Raw genomic sequence first — 7971 nt, 5'->3', positions numbered from 1 at the left:
CCTTTGCTCCTAACCCTTGGCTGAGGTCATCCTGGCCCTTCTCCCCAGAAGCTCTGCAGCAGGAAACACCGGGCCTGGGTGAGCAGCCACAGACCAACCTAGGATCACGCTGTGTGAGCCTGACCGGCCATTTTTTAAAAAAAGCCCTCACCGCATCTGTCTCCATAGAGATGGCCTCTGGGGAAATGGCCAGAACCCACTGTCTAAACTAAGAGCAAAGAAACCCTTCCAGAGAGTGTTTCTCAAATACTCTGGACTCTGACCTATAGTAAGAAATAAATTTTACATGGTGAATTTTACATGGTGACCCTGTACCCACATGTGTGTGCAAATGTCTATTTGTCTACCTACATATACATACATAACGATTAATATTTATGTAAAGTTAAAAATAAATATTAAATTATTAACTTTATTATAAACCATTATATTGCTTAGCAAATTATAAATTATAGGTCTGTAACTATATGCTATATAAGTATATTTACATATATATAACTGAAGCAAATTTCATGAAGTAGTACTCACCTTTGCTACAAACTTTGCACTGAACATTTTCTAATACATACACATGTGTTATAGTGCTTATCTCCTGCTGCACTGATCTACCATCATTTCATTAACAAGTTCTTTCTCTGTGATACCCTCAAGCAACGATGTCCCAGAAGTCCTAGAGCCCACCCACTGGTCCTCTCAGAGTGCAGGGATGCTGGTCCCAGCCTCTAACCATAGTCAGGTGCAAGGCTGATGCTCACTGAGATCAAGTACTCAACACCCCTCCACAGTATCCCCCACGGACGAACCCACCTGGGACAAACAAAGGCAGAAATGCCACCCTCATGCTGTTCGCCTTGTGTTTGTTTCTTCCAACAGCCTATCTGTACATCAGATACATGACAAAACCCCAGAGGCCAGAAGTTTCTTTTGTAATGGATGCTACAAAGACTCTTTATAGGAATTTTTTTTTTTGACAACAGGAAACAAATCTAATTTTAAACTGTCCTTAGCCCAGTCTATTGGTGTTTCCCAGAGGCCTGTGAAATCTTCCTGCCTCCTCCTCCAGACAGCCCACCCTGATGGATTAGTAAGCTAAGGAATTCTTCAAACCCCAGACCACGGTAACATGAAACCCTAATCACTCCTTTCCACATTCACTCTTCCCAGAAATGCCACACTGCCTCTTTATATCCGTAATTACTGCCTGTCTGAGTATGGGAGTCAGAAACCATGTCTCAGAAAAAGAGTCGGCATAAGCGTTCGATATTCCAAGTCATTATGTTTAAAAGTTAATTTTTAAATTTTTTTCCTAGCTAATTATTTTTCCCCCCTAGTGGAACAGGCATTGTCTTGTACCATTCATTCAGGGTGCAGAGACTCCCCACTTCACTCTCCCCAGATCCGACTCCCCAAGCTCACAGGTGCCAGCATACATGTGTTGCTTATCTGTGCCCTCCAAGTCCAGGTTGCCTACATAGAGTATGCGACCAATTCACAAAGACACCAGGAGGAGAAAACGGTCTTAGCGCTGCCTGTTGAATTCAACAGTCCCGGATGGCTCACCCAGCCGCCAGCTGGATTTCCTACTGTGGGACCCGTGAATCCTCCAGTGCCAAATTACGTGTTCTTAGGACTTTTATCTCCCTCTCTCCCACAAAAGACAGACTACATCTCCCAGGTAATTCCTAATGAGAACAGGCACAAAAAAAAAAGGTTAAGAACAACCAAAACCATATCTTAGAGAGCTGGTTAAGGCCCTCCCACTGCCTCCTCCAGTGCACATCCCCCCACTCCCCACCCCCACGGCACACACCCTTCTGAGCACAAAAGACACCCTGTCCCAGCAAGTCATTTCGTCCTTCATCTCTGAGGCCCAGCACTGCACTTGCAGGTGAAGCCCTACTTTTCCTGAACACCCACTTATTAACAAACACATATTTACTGATAGCAAAGCACAGCTGACTCTGAAGATAACAGCCAAGAACAAAATGGATGGGATCTTTCTTGTGTTCTAACAGGCATCGCCCATGTCCACCCCCTATTCCTGGTGAATATTGAGTTTTCGTTTACTTACTTTCTTTCTTTTTTTGTACTGGGGATTGAACCCAGGACCTCAAGCTTGTAGCAAGTGCTCTACCCCTTGAGTCAGGCCCCCAACATGCCTAACACTTTCTTACACTTCATTTGTATCCCTTTCTTGCTTTAATTTCCTCTCCCATCCCCACTCCACTCCATCCAAAATGAGAAACTGACACAAAATCTTTTACACAGGACATCCCAGGCAAATGCTGGTAGGTGAGTAAGTCACCATTAGTCCCAGTGACAAAGACCAGTGCAGGAGGTCCCTGCTGGCTGTAGCAGACAGCAGCACAGAGGGCCTCTGTTCCCAGGTCACTGCCTGTGGTTCTCCTTCCAGCCACTCATCTTTTAAATTACTCTTCCAGTCATAGCAATAGGAAAAACAACTCCAGATGTATGTATATGGCTTACCTACCTCCTGCACTATCAACGCAGAGAAGTGTACTTATTGGTGTCTGCACAAATACTCTGAGCATATGTAAACTGAAAGATGACATGGAACTGTGCTACAAGGACAAATCACTTCTCTCTTTGAGAAGTAACTGAGAGCTAAACTACCCTGATTATCATAACACATTGTATACATGTACTGAAATATCACCCTGTGCCCTATAAATATGTACAATCACTATGGGTCTGTAGATACAAATATACACACAGGTAGAGAGAGATATACATACATATATAGATATATAGATATATGTATATATTTGGGTGTGTGTGTGTGTTTGTGTGTGTGTATCTCCATTAAAGGAAGAGAGCTGGCCAGTCTATCATGACCATCTCTTCCAGAAACCTCTGCCAGCTCACTTTCAGAACAGCATCTCCTTCCTAAATCACAACATGACAGTGACTACAATGGCCACCATATTTGCTACCTATGAAATCCAAAAGGAGGCCACCAAGCATCGTAGTGCTTTTCACCTAGTATCACAAAAGCTTTCCACTCTACTAAAGAAATGGCTTCCACAACTATCAAAACAGTATGGCTAGCAGACATTATTGCCTAAGAAATACACCTTCCAGTACTGGGATCGGAGAATGGCTCTATTATCCAGCTCTATCAGGCACCAAATACCAGTGAAGCTCACCACTATTAGATACTGCGAGCAACAGAAAGACAAAACTCAATCCTCATATAGGCTAAAGGTTGGTTGGGGAGACAAAGTTAACACAGAAAAACCAATAAGGGCACCACTTCTGAGGTGACATGCATTAGAAGACTCATTAGGATAAAGAAGAAAATATTAGAATGCCTTTCATATTTATTTTTGTTAAAAATAAGAAATTTACTACAATTTAATACATGATTGATACTGTGTACACTTCTTAAATTTTTGTGTTGATGGTTACTGCCACTTAAGGTACAGGAGCCATCCTGGTGTCTGAGTGGGAGATCCACAGAACAAAAGGATGGAGACACAGTTGTGTGTGCAATTTAGCAGAGTTTACAAGAGCCCAGATGAGCAAATTTAAAGACAGCTTCCTCAATCTAATAAATGATGGGTATTTCCAAAAAGAGGGAGAGGTCTGAAAATCATTTGACCATACTGTCACCAACTAGCTCATGGCAAAGTACTGAAAGAGTTGCTCAACTTAAAGAGTAATTATCCCTCAATGCTTTTTAATATTTTTTTTTTTTTAGCCAGGCGCCAGTGGCTCAAGCCTGTAATCCCAGCTACTCAAGAGGCAGAGATCAGGAGAAGCCAGCCCAGGCAAATAGTTCTTGAGACCATACCTTGAAAAACCCTTCACAAAAAAAAAAAGGGCTGGTGCAATGGTTCAAGGTATAGGCCCTGAGTTCAAGCCCCAGTACCACAAAAAAAAAAAAAAAAAAAAAATCAATGAACAAATAAATATTTAATCTGTCCCTTTGAGGACAAAGAAGTTTAAAAATGATTCTAAGAATTTTAAAAGAGTATTTTTAAAGCAAGTTTTTGAAAAATCACCTTCCACCAGTATGTGATGAGGCTGACCAACTTCAATGTAAGGATGTCATCCCTAAAATCCCCTATCTGTGCACACACACAAATCAGAATATCCAAACTCCCAAAACAAAGTGTTTCAAGGTTTTGAACCCATTTATTAAACATGTAAAAAATACACAAAATCTTCCAGTGAGTTTGCAAGAACTGATATGAGGAAGACAATGTATTAGCTGAATTTTAACAAAAACCTTTGCAGAAATTGGGGACTGTGACTATAAAAAACAAGTTTTGAGACCTAATAAGTATAGCCTATCATTCTTTTCTGCCACAAAGCTCTCCATATCCTCATGAGGCCTCTTTCAGAGCATCTTGATTTGAACCAGAACTTCAAGCTGCTATATGACACTGCGATATTCTGAAACAGTAAGTATACTCATTTGCATTGTCATTCCTTTTCATTACATTTAAGTTTGCAACAAATATCTCACCATCTTCTATGTGTACCTGGCACTGTTCAAGGCTCTGGATTAGGAGACAAAACTAACAAAAATCTTTGCTCTCCAATGAACTGAACAGTACTCAAAAGAAATACAAATGGTCAACAAAGACATGAAAAAATGTTCAACATCTTTAGCTATCAGGGAAATGCAAATCAAAACTACACTGAGAGCCCATCATGCCCCAGTCAGAATGGCTACCATGAAGGAAACAAACAAGAAATGCTGGTGAGAATGCGGGGGAAAGGAACCCATATCCACTGTTGTTGGGAATGTAAATTAGAGCAGCCACTATAAATATCAGTACAGAGGTTCCTCAAAAAACTAAAAATAAAACTACCATATGATCCCACCATACCACTCCTGGGTATAAAACCAAAGGAATCAAAGTCAGCACACAATAGAGACACCTGCACACCCACGTTTACTGCAGCACTATTCACAACAGCAAAGTTATACAATCAGCTTAGGTGTCCCATCAACAGACAAATGGATAAAGAAAGTATGGTACAGGCTTATGTCATAACTACTTGAGAGGCAGAGATCAGGAGAATCATGATTTAAGGCCAACCTGGGCAAAAAGTTCAGGAGACCCCATCTCAACCAATGGCTGGAGGCAGGGGCACACACCTGTCATCTCAGTTACACAGGGAGGCACCAATAGGAGATTTGGGGTCCAGGCCAACCTGGGCATAAAGTGAGACCCTTCCTCAAAAATAACCAATGCAGGGTTAGGGGAATGGCTCAAATGGTAGAGTACCTGCCTAGCAAGTGTGATGTCCTGAGTTCAAATGCCAGTACCACCAAAAACAAGCAAACAAACAAAAAAAAAACCTGTGGTATATGTGGAATATATACACAATGGAGTTTCGGATTTTATCCAGCCATAAAAAGGAATGAAATTACATCATGAGCAGGAAAATTGATGGAAACAGAGATCATCATGTTAAGTGAAATATGTTAGACTCGGAAAGACAAATATCATGTTATTTTCTCTCATGTACGGAATCTAGATCTTAAAAAAAAAAAAGGAGAAGGTAGACTGTTTAGAAAGAGGAGAAAGACCAATGGCAGAGGGAGGGGGTGAGAGAGTGGTGGGGGGGGATCAAAGTACATTAGATAAATGCATGAAAATGTCATAATGATACTGTCATACATTAGATCAATTGTACAATTAACATATACTAATTTTTTTTAAAGACAAACAATGGCTGCTTTCATGGAATTCGTACTCCAGGGGAGAAAGACAAAAGAAACGAACAGAAATATACAGTATATTAAATAGAGATGAAGGGAAAACACTGCATGAAGGGATGCAAGGAATGCTGGAATATGTTGAGGGCTGGGGCCTTGGCCTTAAAAAGGTAACACCTGAGCAAGACCCAGAGGAAGTAAGAGCTGGCCATGGGGTTATGTGGGGAAAAGCATTCCAAATGCTTTTTTGGAAGTGGAGGTGCAAAGGTCCTAAAACAGGAAATCCCCAATGTATCTGAGGAGCAGCGAGGAGCCAATGCTGGGGGAACAAAATGAAAGAAGGCAAGAGCAGCTAAGGACACAAAGGCAAAAAGGACCAGGTCGTCCAGACCTGGTGTCCAAGAGGGCCATGGCTAGCCACATGAACTGCCACAAAATGAGATGTGCTGCGTGTGACTTAGCACAAGTGACAGAACAAAATCAATGCAATCTATCTCAGAAATGTAAGGATTTCTGACTTGCTATCTTAAATAAAATATGTGATTAAAATTAATTTCAACAGTTTCATTTTTCCTTTGCCAAAAAATTTAAATTACCTTTGTGGCTCTCGTGGGAGCTCACGCTGTATTTCTATTTGACAGTGCTCATAGGAGCTATTGGACCCTATGGACCACAGTGAGACCATGGCTTTTACAGAGTGAGAAGATAAGCCACCACAGGGTTTTGAGTACAGCAGGGCATGATGTGACTTTGGTTTCACAGGAGCATGCTGGCTGCTGTGAGGACTCCAGGCTGTGGAGAAGCAGGCAACAGCTGACAACAGCTTAGACCACAGTGCTGGCAGTTGTGATAAATCAAATTATGAACATATTTTGCAGGTAAGAGTCAAAAAGATTTGCTGAGACAAGCTGGGCATGGTGGTACACACCTGTAATCCCAACTACTCAGGAGACAGAGGCTGAGACAGGAGTTCAAGGCCAGCCTAGGCAAAGTTAGCAACACCCTAATCTTAAAAAGAAAGCAACAAAAAAAAAAAAAGAAAGAAAGAAAAAGGGAATAAAAAGGGCTACAAGGTTCAAATGGTAGAGCACTTGCCTAGCAAGGCTGAGGCTCTGGATTCAATGCCTAGCAGACATTGAAGGATGAAGAACCACAAGAATAAAAGAAGTCAAGCCTGACCAAAGGTGGGGTTTTTGTTGCTTGGGATTTTTGGCAGTCCTGGGATTTGAATGTTTGAACTCAGGGCTTCACAGTTACTAGGCAGACACTCTACCACTTGAGCCTCACCTCCAGTCCATTTTGCTCTGGTTATTTTGGAGATTAGGGACTTGCTTTTTGCCCAAGGTGGTCTGGACTGCCATCTTCCTATTTTGTGCTTCCCGCAATAGCTGGGATGATAGGTATGCACCACTACACCTACCTTTTTCTGTTAAGATGGGGTCTCACAAACTTTTTTGCCCAGACTTGCTGGAACTGAAATCCTCCCAATCTCAGCCTCCAGCATAGCTATAGGATGACAGGCGCCCAAGCTATTGGTTGAGATGGGGGTCTCTTGAACTTTTTGCCCAGGCTGGCCTCAAACCACAATCCTGTTCTCAGCCTCCCAAGCAGCTAGGATTACGGGCATGAGCCACTGTGCCCAGCTACCAAAGGTGTTTTTGTTGTTGCTGTTGCTTTGATTTTTGGTTTGGTTTGGCGAAACTGGGGTTTGAACTCAGGGCTTTACACTTACAAAGTAAGCAGTCTACCTCTTGAGTCACACCTCCAATCCATTTTGCTCTGGTTATTTTGGGGACAGGGTCTCTCGATCTATTTGCCTGAGCTGTCCTTGAACTCAATCCTCCCAGTGTCAGCCTTCCAAGTAGCTAGGACTACAGGTGTGAGCTGCCGTCACCCAGCTCCAAAAGTGATGTGAATGAGCAAGTGGAAGGGCAGCATTTCCCTATGATCACAATGGGGAGACAGCAAGAACTTATTTGAGTAGGAAAATCTGAGGAGCTAATTCGGACATGTCTGGTGTTAAATGTCTATTAATATCAATGCTGAAATGTTAAATAGACAAATACATACACAGATCTACATTCAGGAGAGAAGGCAGGCAGAACGCAAATGACTGGTGGGTCATCTACGAACAGACTTGAACTTTTCATTAGGGAAAATTTCTAATCTAAATAAAACTAAAGAGCACAGTATAATAAAACCCCAGGTACCATCACTCAGTCTCAAGAATGAGCAACTCATGGTTGACGTTGCTCCTGTCCCAGGAGAACACTGGA

This window comes from Castor canadensis, chromosome 11, assembly GCF_047511655.1.
Source record: "Castor canadensis chromosome 11, mCasCan1.hap1v2, whole genome shotgun sequence".
Classification (NCBI taxonomy): Eukaryota; Metazoa; Chordata; class Mammalia; order Rodentia; family Castoridae; genus Castor; species Castor canadensis.
Note: the sequence above shows the minus strand (reverse complement) of the source record.